Source organism: Chiloscyllium punctatum, chromosome 11 (genome assembly GCF_047496795.1).
Source record: "Chiloscyllium punctatum isolate Juve2018m chromosome 11, sChiPun1.3, whole genome shotgun sequence".
Classification (NCBI taxonomy): domain Eukaryota; kingdom Metazoa; phylum Chordata; class Chondrichthyes; order Orectolobiformes; family Hemiscylliidae; genus Chiloscyllium; species Chiloscyllium punctatum.
In genome coordinates, this window is record NC_092749.1 from 10154217 (window position 1) to 10170443 (window position 16227).

At 44.3% G+C, this 16227-nt stretch overlaps 1 protein-coding gene across 4 annotated transcripts in view; it reads left to right on the plus strand.

Moving 5' to 3' along the window:
- Positions 1-16227, plus strand: part of LOC140482725 (regulator of G-protein signaling 17-like) — a 108064-nt gene that overhangs the window by 48467 nt on the left and 43370 nt on the right. The window contains exon 2 of one of the 4 annotated variants that reach the window (XM_072580282.1): positions 15851-16000. The exons of 2 other annotated variants lie outside the window; for them this stretch is intronic. The gene's annotated coding sequence lies outside the window, so the exon portion shown is untranslated. The remainder of the gene's footprint in view (positions 1-15850; positions 16001-16227) is intronic. One more of the 4 variants, XM_072580283.1, reaches the window with a different exon arrangement.

Consider the following 16227-nt stretch of genomic DNA (forward strand, 5'->3'; position numbering starts at 1 on the left):
AAAGATAAAATGATCCCATTAATTGATTCAAATCTAAATTCCTTTCAGGAATCAAATCTGTGGAAGAGCACTCCTAAATGATTTTCTCAAGCAGGTGAATCTTCAGTTGCCTCATCTTTAACTTCCTGGAATTCTGTCCTTAAACTTGCCCATCTCAAATCCCTCCTTCTTTAAATTGCTTCTTAGAACATCTTTGACTCAGCTTGCGGGTCACCTGGTCCCCTTATCTTTGGTTGGTGTCATTTTATTTTAATTTAATTTCACAAGCATGTGAAGCACTGTGACTTACTTTATTATATTACAGGTGGTATATGAATGCAAGTTGTTGTACAGGCAGAGAAGGAACAGGTGTGACAGGGCAAAACTGAGTGTGATCACTGATGGATAAAGCATCAGCTCATGCTGACCCAGTTGGAATTGATCTCTCCACAGTGATGTACAATGTGTTCCGATAATGATTAGGGCCTCCCTGTGTTTAGCAGCAGACAGGAACTTCAGGGACTGTCAGACCTTGTTAACATACTGCTGCTACCCATTCAATAGTGCACAACTGAAGGGTAAGTTCAAATATTTGGTGGGATTAATGTGGTGGGGATGGGAAAAGGTGACCTTATAATGTTTGGTGGTGGGGGGATGGGGGGAGTGGAAGGGGAGATGGAGGGTGGGTTGAAGAGAGAATAGGTAATGGTAAAGTGATCCCTTTATTTGATTCAATCTACATTCTTTTCAAATTCAAATCTGTGGAAGAGCACTCCTAAACCATTTTCTGTGACCTTTTTAAAAAATTCATTCACCGAATGTGGGAATTACTGGCTGGGCCAGAATTTAGAACATAGAACAAAGAACAATACAGCACAGAACAGGCCCTTCAGCCCTCGATGTTGCACCAACCTGTGAACTAATCTAAGCCCATCCCCCTACACTATCCCATCATCATCCATGTGACTATTCAAGGACTGTTTAAATCTCCCTCTTAATTTGTTGCCCATCTCTAATTACCCAGAGGATAGTTAAAAGTCAACTACATTGCAGTGGATCTGGAGTCATATGTAGGCCAGGCCAGGTAAGGATGGCAGATTTCCTTCCTTAAAGGTTGGGATTTTTAAAACAATTGACAGGAAGACCATAAGATATCAGAGCTGAATTGGGGCATTTGGCCTGTTGAGTCTGCTCACCCATTCAAAAGTAGGTGATATGATTCTCAACCCCCATTCTTCTGCCTACTTCAATTAACCCTTGATGCTCTTACTCTGAGATACACTTAGCGTCAGCGGTCTGGATGGAGTAGAATTTGTATGAAGCATTCAGGAGAGTTTTTTAGAGCAGTATTTTGGTGATGGTGACCACAATTCTGTGACTTTCACCTTGGTTATGGAGAGAGATAGGTGTGTGCAACAGGTTGGCAATGATCTTTTTGTCTTCACTGTCAATGGGGGTGGTGCCAGGGGACTTGAGAGTGGCGAATGTTGTGCCCCTGTTCAAAAAAGGGAATAGGGATAACTCTGGGAATTACAGGCAAGTTAGTCTTACTTCGGTGGTAGGCAAAGTAATGGAAAGGGTACTGAGGGATAGGATTTATGAGTATCTGGGAAGACAGTGCTTGATTAGGGACAGCCAGCACGGATTTGTGAGGGGTAGGTCTTGCCTTACGAGTCTTATTGAATTCTTTGAGGAGGTGACCAAGCATGTGGATGTAGTGTACATGGATTTTAGTAAGGCATTTGATAAGGTTCCCCATGGTAGGCTTATGCGGAAAGTCAGGAGGCATGGGATAGAGGGAAATTTGGCCAGTTGGATAGAGAACTGGCTAACCGGTCGAAGTCAGAGTGTGGTGGTAGATGGTAAATATTCAGCCTGGAGCCCAGTTACAAGTGGAGTTCCGCAGGGATCAGTCTGGGTCCTCTGCTGTTTGTAATTTTTATTAATGACTTGGAAGAGGGAGTCGAAGGGTGGGTCAGTAATTTTGCAGATGATACGAAAATTGGTGGAGTTGTGGATAGTGAGGAGGGCTGTTGTCGGCTGCAAAGGGGCTTAGATATGATGCAGAGCTGGGCTGAGGAGTGGCAGATGGAGTTCAACCCTGTCAAGTATGAGGTTGTCCATTTTGGAAGGACAAATAAGAATGTGGAATACACGGTTAATGGTAGGGTTCTTAGTAAGGTGGAGGAGCAGAGGGATCTTGGGGTCTATGTTCATAGATCTTTGAAAGTTGCCACTCAGGTGGATAGAGCTTGTAAGAAGGCCTATAGTGTATTAGCATTCATTAGCAGAGGGATTGAATTCAAGAGTCGTGAGGTGATGTTGCAGCTATATAGGACCTTGGTAAGGCCACATTTGGAGTACTGTGTGCAGTTCTGGTCGCCTCATTTTAGGAAAGATGTGGAAGCTTTGGAGAGGGTGCAGAGGAGATTTACCAGGATGTTGCCTGGAATGGAGAATAGGTCGTACGAGGATAGGTTGACAGTGCTAGGCCATTTCTCATTGGAACAGCGAAGGATGAGGGGTGACTTGATAGAGGTTTATAAGATGATCAGGGGAATAGATAGAGTAGACAGTCAGAGACTTTTCCCCCGGGTACAACAGAGTGTTACAAGGGGACATAAATTTAAGGTGAAGGGTGGAAGGTATGGGGGGATGTCAGGGGTAGGTTCTTTACCCAGAGAGTGGTGGGGGCATGGAATGCGCTGCCTGTGGGAGTGGCAGAGTCAGAATCATTGGTGACCTTTAAGCGGCAATTGGATAGGTGCTTAAGCTAGGACAAATGTTCGGCACAACATCGTGGGCCGAAGGGCCTGTTCTGTGCTGTCTTGTTCTATGTTCTATATGTCAATCGTCCGACGAGGGAAGGATCCATATTGGACCTGGTACTGTGGAACGAGCTAGGACAAGTGGTAGAAGTTGCAGTTGGGGATTTCTTTGGGAACAGTGACCACAATTCTGTAAGTTTTAGAATACTTGTAGATAAAGAAGAGAGTGGCCCTAAGGGAAGAGTACTAAACTGGGCCAAGGTCAATTATATCAAAATTAGGCAGGAGCTGGGAAATGTGGATTGGACACAGCTATTTGAAAGGAAATCCACATTTGAGATGTGGGAGGCTTTCAAAGATAGGTTAATGGCAGTGCAGGATAGGCATGTCCTGTTGAAGGCAAAGGATAGGAAGGGCAAGATTCGTGAACCGTGGATGACAGGAGAAATTGTACGACTAGCCAAGAGGAAAAGGGAAGCGTACATAAGGGCTTGGCAGATAAGAACAGAACGGGCCCTGGAGGAATATCGGAAGAGTAGGACAAGTCTTAAACAAGGAATCAAGCGGGTTAAAATGGGCCACGAAATAGCTTTAGCGAGCAGAATTAAGGAAAATCCCAAAGCATTTTATTTTTACATAAGAAGCAAGTGAGTAACTAGAGAAAGGATTGGTCCACTAAAAGATAATGAAGGAAGGCTGTGGACCGAACCTGAGAGAATGGGTGAGATTCTGAATGATTATTTTGTATCAGTGTTCACTGAGGAGAGGAACATGATGAATCTTCAGATGAGAGATAGAAGCTTGATTAGTCTGGATCATGTTGGCATAAGGAGGGAAGATGTGTTGGGTATGCTAGAGGTTATTAAGGTGGCCAAATCCGCAGGACTGGATGGGATCTATCCTAGGTTGCTGCGGGAGGCAAGAGAGGAAATAGCTGAGAGGCTGACAGATATCTTTGTGGCATCCTTAAATACAGGTGAGGTGCTGGACGACTGGGAGGTTGCTCATGTTGTCCCCCTGTACAAGAAGGGTAGTAGGGATACTCTGGGTAACTACAGACCAGTCAGCCTGACGTCGGTGGTGGGGAAGTTGCTGGAGAGGATACTGAGGGATAGGATCTATTCATATTTAGAAAATAATGAGCTTATCAGTGATAGACAACATGGTTTTGTTGGGGGGAGATCGTGCCTTACCAACTTAATACAGTTCTTCGAAGAAGTGACCAAGTTGTTAGTTGAAGGAAGAGCTGTTGATGTCATATACATGGACTTTAGTAAGACATTTGATAAGGTTCCCCATTATAGCCTAATGGAGAAAGTGAAGTCACATGGTGTGCAGGGTATTCTAGCTAGGTAGATAAAGAACTGGTTGAGCAACAGGAGACAGAAAGTAGTAGTTGAAGGGAGTTTCTCGAAATGGAGAAAGGTGACCAGTGGTGTTCTGTTGGGGTAACTGTTGTTTGTAATATGCATAAATGATCTGGAAGAGGGCACTGTTGGTATGAACAGCAAGTTTGCAGATGACACAAAGTTTGGTGGAGTAGCAGAAAGCATAAGGGACTGTCAGAGAATACAGGAGAATACAGATAGACTGGAGAGTTGGGCAGAAAAGTGGCAGATGGTTTTCAATACAGATAAATGTGAGGTGATGCATTTAGGCAAGTCTAATTCTAGAGCGAATTATACAATGAATGGAAAAGCCTTGGGAAAAGTTGATGGGCAGAGTGATCTGGGAGTGCAGGTCCATTGTACCCTGAAGGTTGCTGCACAGGTGGATAGAGTGGTCAAGAAGGCATATAGTATGCTTGCTTCATTGGACAGGGTATTGAGTATAAGAGCTGGCAAGTCATGTTAAAATTGTACAAGACATTGGTTCGGCCGCATTTAGAATACTGTGTATGATTCTGGTCGCCACATTACTAAAAGGATATGGACGCTTTGGAGAGGGTGCAGAGAAGGTTTACAAGGATGTTGCCTGGTATGGAAGGTGCTAGCTATGAAGAAAGGTTGAGTAGGTTAGGTTTATTTTCATTAGAAAAAAGGAGATTGAGGGGGCACCTGATTGAGATTTACAAAATCATGAAGGGTATAGACAGGGTGGATAGAGACAAGCTTTTTCCCAGGTTGAAGGATTCAATAACAAGAGGTCATGCTTTCAAGGTGAGAGGTGGAAAGTTTAAGGGGGATACACGCAGCAAGTACTTTACACAGAAGGTGGTGGGCATTTGCCAGCAGAGGTGGTAGAGGCAGGCACGGTAGATTCATTTAAGATGCGTCGGGACAGATGCATGAGTAGGTGGGGAGCAGAGGGATACAGATGCTTAGGAATTGACTGATAGGTTTAGACAGTACATTTGGATTGGCTCAGGCTTGGAGGGCCGAAGGGCCTGCTCCTGGGCTGTAAATTTTCTTTGTTCTTTGTTCTTTGTTCATCAAGACCTATCTATTTCTGTCTTCGTGTAGCTTTATGTTTGCTCTTAGCCAGATATTTATTTCATTGAATTTAAATTTCACCATCTGCCACCGTAGGATTCAAACCTATGTCACCAGACCGTTATTCTGGGGGTCTGGATCACTCTGCCAACATCTCCCCCTAGACTCGCTGGTATTTATTTGGAAAGATGGCATTTTTTGGCCATTTTTAGAGCTGAATGATTGACAATGCCACTCCTGATGCGAGTTAAGAGTCCATTACCTTTGAAAGGGGCTGGAGTCACATATAGGCCAGATCAGGGCAGCAGATCAACTATTTGGGTTTTAACCTACTAGTAATTTAGAGGGGGTCCAGCTTTTTATTCAAACAGTTTAAACTCTCAAAATGCTCACAGTGGGTCAGGGATAGTATTCCATGTTCCTGGATTAACAATTGAGGAACATCATCACTAACTGCCTGTGACCTGTATGTCTTCATCTTTAATTCTATGTTTCTCCAGTTTATTTTATCCAAATTTAATTTGTCCAGTTTCTCAATAAGAGTCAAAGATTTGCTTAAATGAGGCTCATAATTTGACCTCTGCTCTTTTCCCCAAACTCCCCCAACTCTAATGCTGACAGGATGTTAAGGGGGTGTGTGGAACACTGCTTTTGCAGGCACCCATGCACTAAGGATTGTTGTACAGAGTTTAACAGCAAGGGGCTAACCATCACTCTCCTCACTGAGCCATTACAGAGATCTGTGACAGTCTTTGTGCCTCACAGCACAAGGGACCTGGATTTGATTCCACTGGGCTGTGTGAAGTTTGTACGTTCTCCCTGTGTCTGCATGGGTTTCCCTTGGCTGCTGCAGTTTCCACCCACAGTCTTAAGACGTGCAGGTTAAGTGATTGGCCATGCTGAATTGCCTATAGTGTCCTGGGTTGTGCAGACTAGGCAGATTAGCCATGGTAAATATGGGGTTATGGGGATAGTGTCGGAGGGGTGAGTCTAGGTGAGATGCTCTTCAGAGGGTTGGTGTGGACTCAATGGGCTGAATAGCCTGCTTCCACACTGTAGGGATTTTATGACTGGCAATTTGAAGGCTGATTTGATCGAGTTTGAAGGCTTGAAATGCAGTCACTGTTTCTTCTAGTGGTGAGATCCAGTAACATTGAGCTAGACTGTAAGTGTTTAGGTGAGAAATCACTTTTTCACAGAAAGAGGTACTAGAACTTTGGAAGTTGTCCACAAAAGGCCACAGATGGTGGAGGTCCAATAGGAACACAATTGCCATCAGCAAAAGTACAGTTCTTAACATAAGGTGCTAACGTATGAAGGTATCAGGGGATATGGGCTAAAGGCAGGTATTTGGAATTAGGCCGCCGATCAGCCATTAAATGGCAGAACAGGTTCAAGGGGCTGAATGGCCTATTCCTGTTCCTATATTGTTGGAGAAGGGGTTACTCAGTGACAGTATGGCAATTCCAGTAGCATCATGAAAATAATTCTTTTATGGGATGTTGACATCGCTGGTTTGACCAGAATTTATTGCTCATCCCTCATTGCACTGCAGAACAAAAAACAAAGAACAATACAACTCAGGTACAGGCCCTTTGGCCCTCCAAGCCTGTTCCAACACATTTTGCCCTTCCATACTTCAACTGTCTTCACTTACAAGGGATCTGTATCCCTCTATTCCCTTCCTATCTGTTATTCATCTGCTATTGTGTCTGCTTCCACTACCACCTCTGGCAACATGTTCCAGGCACTTACCACCCTTTTGTGTGAAAAACTTGTCTTGCACATCTCTTTTAAACACCCTCATCCCCACCCCCGCACATCTTGAACCTGTGTTTCCCAGTAATTGACCTCTCCACCATGGGAAAACGCCTCATATTTTCCACTCAACCCTTGTCATTCACAATCTTATAAACTTCTATCAGGTCACCCCTCATGCTCTTGCATTCCAGTGAAAATAAACCCAGTCTTTTCAACATTTCTTCATGGCTAGCATCCCCCATATCAGGCAACATTGTGGTAAACCTTTTCTGTACCCTCTCCAAAGCATCCACATCCTTCTGGTCATGTGGTGACCAGACTGTATGCATTGAATATAGTGGCGAGCTGCATTATTGAACTATTGCAGTCCGTGTGGTGTTGGTGCACCCTTAACACCGTGAGGGAGGAGTTTTACAATTTTGATGCCGTTATCATGAAGTTACAGTGATATAGTTCCAATCAGGAAGGTACACGACTTGAAAGGAATAATACACAATAATTCCCAAGGGGTGTACAGCCTTTTATATGCAGCATTGCAAACAGTGACCAAAACGTAATTCATTTGGGACATGAGAGAATCAGCTAATTCTTTGACATCAGTCAAGGCATTGAGTATAGAAGTTAGGAAGTTATGTTGCAGTTGTATAGGACATTGCTGAGGCCGCGCTTGGAGCATTGTGTTCAGTTTTGGTCACCTTGCGATAGGAAAGATGTAATTAAACTGGAAAGAGTAAAGAAGAAATTTACAAGGATGTTGCCAGGAGTCAACGTTCTGAGTTATAGGGAGAGGTTGGACAAGCTAGAATATTTTTCTTTAGAGCATCGGAGACCGAGGGGGGATGTTATAGAAGTGTATAAGATCATGAGAGGCATGGATAAGGTGAATGCACTCAGTCTTTTTCCCAGGGTTGGGGAACTGAGGACTAGAGAGCATCAGTTTAAGGTTAGAGGGGAAAGAATAAAAGGGAACCTGAGGGGCAACATTTTTACTCAGAGGGTGGTACGCATATGGAATGAGCTGCCAGTGGAAGTGGTTGAGGTGGGTACATTAACAACATTTAAAAGGCATTTGGACAAATACATGGATAGGAAAGGATTAGAAGGCTGTGGGCCAAGTGCAGGGAAATGGAGTTAGTGTGGATGGACGTTTGGGTCGGCATGGACCAGTTTGGGCTAAAGGGCCTGTCTCTGTGCTGTAGGACTTTATGACTCTATGACCATTTGGTCTGTCATGCCAGTGGCATCCTGTCCCTTTCTCTCACACTACTGCCAGTTCTTCATTTTCATACATTTGCCCACTCCCTTTTAGAAGTTAATATTGGTTGTGCAACCCTTAGATATTATTGAGTGTCATCCCCTTCTCCTTGTGCGGAGTGATTGTCAGATAATAATCCTTTATAATTGGATTAATACATTTTTCTCATTCCTCCCCACTGTTTCCCACTGTTTTGTTGCTGAACTGAAACTCAGGCCCCTAGTTACCAAACCATTAGGGAGAGATTCTTCCTATTTGTTTCATCAAAACATGGTCATAGAAGACAGAGAGTAGCAGTGCAAGGGTGTTTTGTCTGACTAGAGATTTGTGACCAGTGCACAGATTGGTGCTGGGAACCTTGCTGTTTGTCATATATATAAATGATCTGGAGGAGAATGTAGGTAGTCTGATTAGTACGATTGTGGATAACACAAAGATTGGGGGAGCTGTGGATAGGATTGCCAGAAGATACACATAGGCAGCAGACTTGGATGGAGAAATGGCAAATGGTGTTAATCCATACAAATCCCATAGAATCCCTACAGTGTGGAAGCAGACCATTCGGCCCTTTGAGTTCACACCGACCATCCAAAGAGCACTCCACCCTATCCCTGTAACTCTGCATTTCCCATAGCTAATCCACCTAGCCTGCCCCCATGGGCAATTTAGCATGGCCAATCCATCTAACCGGCACATCTTTGGACTGTGGGAGGAAACTGAAAGACCCAAAGGAAACCCGCACAAATACAAGGAGAATGTGCAAACTCCACACAGACACTTACCTGAGGGTGGAATCAAACCAGGTGCTGGTGCTGTGCAGCAGCGGTGCTGACCACTGTGCTACCATGCTGCCCTGAGGCACAAAGGTGAGGTGGTGCATTTTGGAAGGAGTAATGCAGGAGGGAAGTAAATAGCAGAACCCTTAGTAGCATCAATATATAAAGCGATCTAGGCATACAGACCCACATTTCTTTGCAAGTGGCTTGCTTGTTTTCATTGGTTGGGGCACAGAGTATAAAATGTTAGTTAGGCCACATTTTGAATATTGTCTACACCTGTGTTTGCTACATTACCAGAAAGATAGGAAGGCTTTGGAGAGGGGTTAAGCGGATGTTGTCTATTTTGGAGGATATTATGAGGAGGGGTTAGACAAACTTTGTTGGTTTTCACTTGTACATAGGAGGCTGAGGGAGTGACCGGATAGAAGTTTACAAAATTATGAGAGGCATGGATAGAATGGATAGTCGGAGTCATTTTCCCAGGGTAGAACATAGAACAATACAGCGCAGAACAGGCCCTTCAGCCCTCAATGTTGCGCCGACCTGTGAACTAATCTCAGCCCATCCTCCTTCACTAGCCCATCATCATCCATGTGTTTATCTAAGGATTGTTTAAATCTCCCTAATGTGGCTGATCTAACTACATTGGCAGGCAGGCATTCCATGCTCTTACCACTCTCTGAGCAAAGAACTTGCCTCTGACATCTGTCTTGAATCTATCACCTCTCAATTGGTAGCTATGCCCCTTGTACAAGGTGACGTCATGATCCTAGAAAAAAGACTTTCACTGTCTACCCTATCTAATCCTGTAGTCATCTTGTATTTCTCTCTCAAATCCTCCCTTAGCCTTCTTCTTTCCAATGAGAACAGACCCAAGTCTCTCAGCCTTTCCTCATAAGACCTTCCCTCCAGACCAGGCAACATCCTGGTAAATCTCCTCTGCGTCTTTTTCAATGCTTCCACATCCTTCCTATAATGGGGTGACCAGAACTGTACACAATATTCCAAGTGTGGCCGCACCAGCGTTTTGTATAGTTGTAGCATGGTATTGCGGCTCCAGAACTCAATCCCTCTACGAATGAAACCTATCACACTGTATGCCTTCTTAACAGCACTATCCTCCTGGGTGCAACTTTTAGGGATCTATGTACATGGACTCCAAGATTCCTCTGCACATCTACACTGCCAAGAATCTTTCCATTGACCCAGTACTCTGCCTTCCTATTATTCATCCCAAAGTGCATCACCTCACATTTAGCTGCTTTGAACTCCATTTGCCACCTCTCAGCCCAATTCTGCAGTTTATCCAAGTCCCCCTGCAACCTGTAACACTCTTCCACACTGCCCACTACTCCACCGACTTTAGTGTCATTTGCAAATTTACTAATCCATCCACCGATGCCTGCATCTAAATCATATATAAAAATGAGAAACAGCAGTGGTCCCAAAACAGATCCTTGTGGCACACCACTAGTAACCCGACTCCAGCCTGAATATTTTCCATCAACCACCATTTTCAGAAAGCCAGTTTCTAATCCAAATTGCTAAATCACCCTCAATCCCATTGCCTGTGCATTTTCTCCAAAGCCTACCATGTGGAACCTTATCAAAGGTCTTACTGAAGTCCATGTATACCACGTCAACTGCCCTACCCTCATCTACATGCTTGTTCACCTTATCAAAAACTCAATGAGGTTTGTGAGACACGACCTGCCCTTGACGAAACCATGTTGACTATCTATAATCAAATTATTCCTTGCTAGATCATTATAAATCCCATCTCTTATAATCCTTTCCAAAACGTTTCCTACAACAGATGTAACGCTCACTGATCTATAATTATTTGGGTCATCTCTACTGCCCTTCTTGAACAAGGGCATATCATTTGCAATCCTCCAGTCCTCTGGTACGAAACCTGTAGACAATGATGACTCAAAGATCAAAGTCAAAGGTACCAGCCATCTCCTCCCTAGCTTCCAAGAATTCTCGGATAAATCCCAGCTGGCCCAGGGATGTGTCTACTTTCACTCCTTCTAGAATTGATTATGCCTCTTCCGTACTAATCTCAATCCTTTCTAGTCTAATATCTCATATCTCATTCTTTTCCTCTACAATATTCTCCTTTCCCTGAGTGAAAAGCGATGAGAAATATTCGTTTAACACCTCTCCGATCTCCACAGGGTCCACAGACAACTTCCCACTTCTGTCTTTGACTGGCCTATTCCTACCCTAGTCAACCTTTTATTCCTCACATATCTACAGAAAACTTTAGGGTTCTCCTTTATTCTACTTGCTAAAGACTGCTCATGTCCTCTCTTTGCTCTTAACTCTCTCTTTAAATCCTTCCTAGCTACTCTGTCACTCTCTATCGCCTCATCTGAACCATCTCGTCTCATTGTCACATAAGCCTCCTTCTTCCGATTAACAAGAGATGCAATTTTTGTAGTAAACCACGGTTCCCTTACCTTATCACGTCCTCCCTGCCTGATAGGGACATATATATCAAAGACACTCTATATCTCTTCCTTAAACCAGTTCCACATTTTGATTGTCCCCATCCCCTGCATTTTGCTACACCATTCTATGCAACCAAAGTCTTGCCTAATCGCATTATAATTGCCCTTGCCCCATCGATAACTCTTGACCTGTGACATGTACCTATCCCTTTCCATCGCTAAACTAAACATAACTGCATTCATTCTGTCCAAAGTGCTCACCTATAACTAAATCATTACCAAGCACCAGATCTAGTGTGGCCTCCCCTCTTGTCGACCCTTTGACATACTGTGTCAGGAAACCCTCCTGTACACATTAGACAAAATCTGATCCATCTGATGTACTAGAGTTATAGCATTTCCAGTCAATGTAGGAGAAGATAAAGTCCCCCATAATGACCACCCTGTTCCTTTCATTCCTACCCAGAATCATTTTGCCAATCCTCTCCTCCACATCCCTGGAGCTCTGTGGAGGCCTGTAAAAAACTCCTAGCAGTGTGACCTCTCCTCTCCTGTTTCTTACCTCAGTAGACTAATCCTAAACATTCTTTCAGCCACCATTATACTATCCTTGACTAACAAGGCCACACCTCCCCCTCTTTTTCCACCTTGCCTGTTCTTAATGAAAGATCTAAACCCTGGAACCTGCAACATCCATTCTTGACCCTGCTCTATCCATGTCTCCGAAATGGCCACAACATCGAAGTTCCAGGTACCTATCCATGCTGCAAGCTCACCTACCTTATTTCGGATACTTCTGGTGCTGAAGTAGACACACTTCAAACCAGCTTGCTGTCTGCCTGTAACTGTGAAATCCTGTCCATGCCCTCCCTACTCTTATCCTCCTGTGCACTGCAACTACTCCTCAGGTTCCCATCCCCCTGCTGAGCGAGTTTAAACCCACCCGAATAACACCAGCAAATTTTCCACTCAGGATATTAGTACCCCTCTGGTTCAAGTGAAGACCGTCCTGTTTGTAGAGGTTCCACCTTCCCCAGAATGAGCTCCAATTATCCATGTACCTGAAACACTCCCTGCACCATCCCTGCAGGCACCTGTTCAGCTGATGTCCCTCCCTGTTCCTTGCCTCACTATCACGTGGCCCAAGTAACAAACCAGAGAAAACAACTCTGTTTGTTCTTGCTCTCAGCTTCTCTTCTCTCTTAAATTCTGCCTTACATCCCTATCCCTCTTTCTACCTATGTTGTTGGTACCTACATGGACCACAACTTGGGGCTGGTCACCCTCTCTCTTTAGAACCCCAAAGACACGATCCAAGACATCACGGACTCTGCACCTGAGAGGCAACACACCAACTGCGAGTCTTGTTTGTTCCCAATAAACCTTCTATCTGACTCTCTAACTATTGAGTCCCCAATGACTAACACTCTCAGCCTTTCCCTCCTTCCCCTCTGTACAACAGGGACACACTTTGTGCCAGAGACTTGCACACCACTGCATGCCCCTAGTAAGTTGTTTCCCCCCAACAGTATCCAAAATGGTATACTTGTTTTTCAGGGGAATGACCACAGGAGATCCTTGCACTGACTGTTTTTTCCCCCTTCGAATAACTACCCAGCTTTCTTCATGCCTCAGGGTAACTGCTTCCCTGTAACTCTGTAATTCCTGAAGAAGGGCTGATGCCCGAAACGTCGATTCTCCTGTTCCTTGGATGCTGCCTGACCTGCTGCGCTTTTCCAGCAACACATTTTCAGCTCTGATCTCCAGCATCTGCAGTCCTCACTTTCTCCCTGTAACTCTTACCTATCACAGCCTCTGCCTCTGCGAATGATCCAAAGTTCATCCAGCCCCCGTTTCAGTTCCCTAACGCAGTCTTGGAGGAGCGAGAAGGGGGTGCACTTCCTGCAGATGTACTTGGATGGGACAATAATGGCATCCCTCACCTCAAACATCATGCAGGAGGAGCATTCCTCTGCCTGCACTGCCATCCCTGCTTGTCCCTTTATCAGAATGCAAAAGAGAAGAGAAGCTTAGCTGACGTGTCCCTGGTGTTAAAGGATAGAGGAGGTGGTTGAGTGGGAGGCCCTACAAGGGTAGGATCTTGGGTTTAGAGAACATTCACTTATATAGCTGGACAGGAATTAAAAAAAGTCCCTCCTTTCCCAGAAACCTCTGCTCTCCGATATCAAATGTAAAAGCTCAAATCAGTGGCTCACTGCTCCTGATAGGCCGCTGGTCCAATCTCATGCCCTTCAAGCTGCTGCTGCTGAAAAACAGAAATATCAATTACTAAGGGCATAGGTTTAGGTTAAAATGAGTAGAGTTTAAAAGGATTTGAGGGACAAGTTTTTTTATGCATAGAGGATGGTAAGTGCCTGGAATGAGCTGCCAGAGGAGGTAGTAGTAGCAGATACAATAACAACGTTTAAGAGACATCTTGATAGAAATGCAAATAGGCAGGGAATAGGAGGGATATGGACCACATGGAAGCAAAAGGTATTTAGTTTAAAAAGGCATCATGTTTCAGTCCGGCTTGATGGGCCAGCTGCTATGTTGTATTGTTCTTTGTTCGTTTGTTTTAATTAATGAGAATGTGCTATTTTATAGAAAATGGAAATAGTTTCCAAAAGAGTTTTGTCTTAGATTACTTACAGTGTGAAGCAGACCCTTTGGCCCAACAAGTCCACACCAAACCCTCCAAAGAGCAACCCACCCAGACCCATTCCCATACATTTACCCCTTCACCTAACACTATAGGCAATTTCCCATGGCCAATTCATGTAACCTGCACATCTTTGGACTGTGGGAGGAAACCCACGCAGACATGGGGAGAATGTGCAAACTCCACACAGATAGTTGCCCAAGGTGAGAATTGAACCCGGGTCTCTGGCGTTGTGAGGCAGCAGTGCTAACCACTGTGCCACCATGCCACCTGTCAGCTGAGTCAAACTGCACAAATACACTCTGAGTGAAGTCAGACCTTTGTGAGACCACCTGAAGGGGATATGGTAGTAGAGGGGGTAAATAGGGTCTTAAACAAGGCAAATGAGACACTTATCTTTTTCAGTCTTGGCATAGATTATAAGAGCAGGGAGATTATGTTGGAGCTGTACAGAACTTGGAGTTCTCTGCACAGTGTTGGTCACCATACTTGAGGAAGAAAGTTCCGTCGATGAAGGGATTGTGATGAAGGTTTACTATACAGGACTCCCACAGCTAGAGTACTGTGTACAGTTCTGGCATTTTTGGAAAGATGGGATTGCACTGGAGGGGGTACAGTGGAGATTCAACAGGACGTTGCCTGGGATAGAGCAATTTAGTTAGGAAAAGAGACTTTGTTTTCTTGAGAGCAGACTTATGGGGAGGTGGGGCAGGGGGGCACCTGATAGAGGTGTATAAAACTATAGGGTGGACAGAAAGCAGCTATTCCTCTTAGTTGAAGGGTTAATAACAAGGGGGCATAATATTCAGGTGGAAATGCAGAACATTTAGAGGAGATTTGAGGAAAACATTTTTCACCCAATGGGAATCTGGAATGCACCACCTGGGATGATAGTTGAGACTCACAACTTTTAAAAAGTACTTGGATGAGCTTTTGAAATGACATAACATTCAAGGCAATGGGCTTAGTGTGGGAAAGAGGAGCTAGGATGGATTTCACATTTTTTTTTCAGTGCAGACCTGATGAGCTGAAGGATCTCTTTGTGATTTGATGATTCTATTCTATGGAATTGTCACTATAGTAGTCCAGAGGTCCAGACTAATGCTTTGGGGACATGCCTTCAAATCTCAGGATGGCAGCTGGTGAAATATAAATTACAATCAATTTTTAAAAACTCATATTGAAAACATCGATTGAAAGGAAGAAAACATATGATTCACTAATATGCTATAGAGAAAGGTAATCTGCCATCCCAAAAGACATGTGACTCCAGACCCACAACAGTGGTGCTTGGCTTCCCTTGTCTGAAACTTAGAAAATGGAAATTAAGAGCAGGAGTAAGTCATTCAGCTCTTTGAGCCTGCTGTGCTATTCAATATGATCACAGCTAATCATCCAATTCAGAATCTTTCTCGCTTTCTCTCCATAACCTTTGATGCCTTTGGCCCTATATGTAACTCTCTCTCTTGAAAACATTCAATTCTTTTCACTTCAAGCACTTCCTGTGGCAGTAAACTCCACAAGCTCACCACTCTCTGGGTGAAGAAATTTCTAATCATCTCAGACCTAAATAGTTAACCCCATATCCTTGATCTGTGACATCTGGTTCGGGACTCCTTGGTCTTTGGGACTATCCTTCCTGCATTTGCCCTGTCTAGTCCTGTTAGAGTGTTTTTAGATTTCTATGAGATTTCCCCCTCATTGTTCTAAACTTCAGCAAATGTAGTCCTAACTGATAAGTTTCTCTTCATCCATCAGTCCTGTCATCCCAGGAATCAGTCTGGTAAACCTTCATCGCAATCCCTCCACAGACCGAACTTTCTTCTTCAGATATGGAGACCGACACTGCGCACAGTACTCCGAGTGTAATCACACCAAGGATCTGACTAGCAAAGCACTTAGCTCAAGGTAAATTAAACAGACTCGATGTTACTTTCTCCCCACCCCCCTGTGATTTATCTCTCCACTCCGCAGGCACACTGCCTCTATTCCTGATGAAGGGCTTTTGCCCGAAACGTCGATTTTCCTGCTCCTCGGATGCTGCCTGACCCGCTGTGCTTTTCCAGCACCACTCTAATTTAGACTCTGGTTTCCAGCATCTGCAGTCCTTGTTTTTACCGCGTTGATTTTAACCC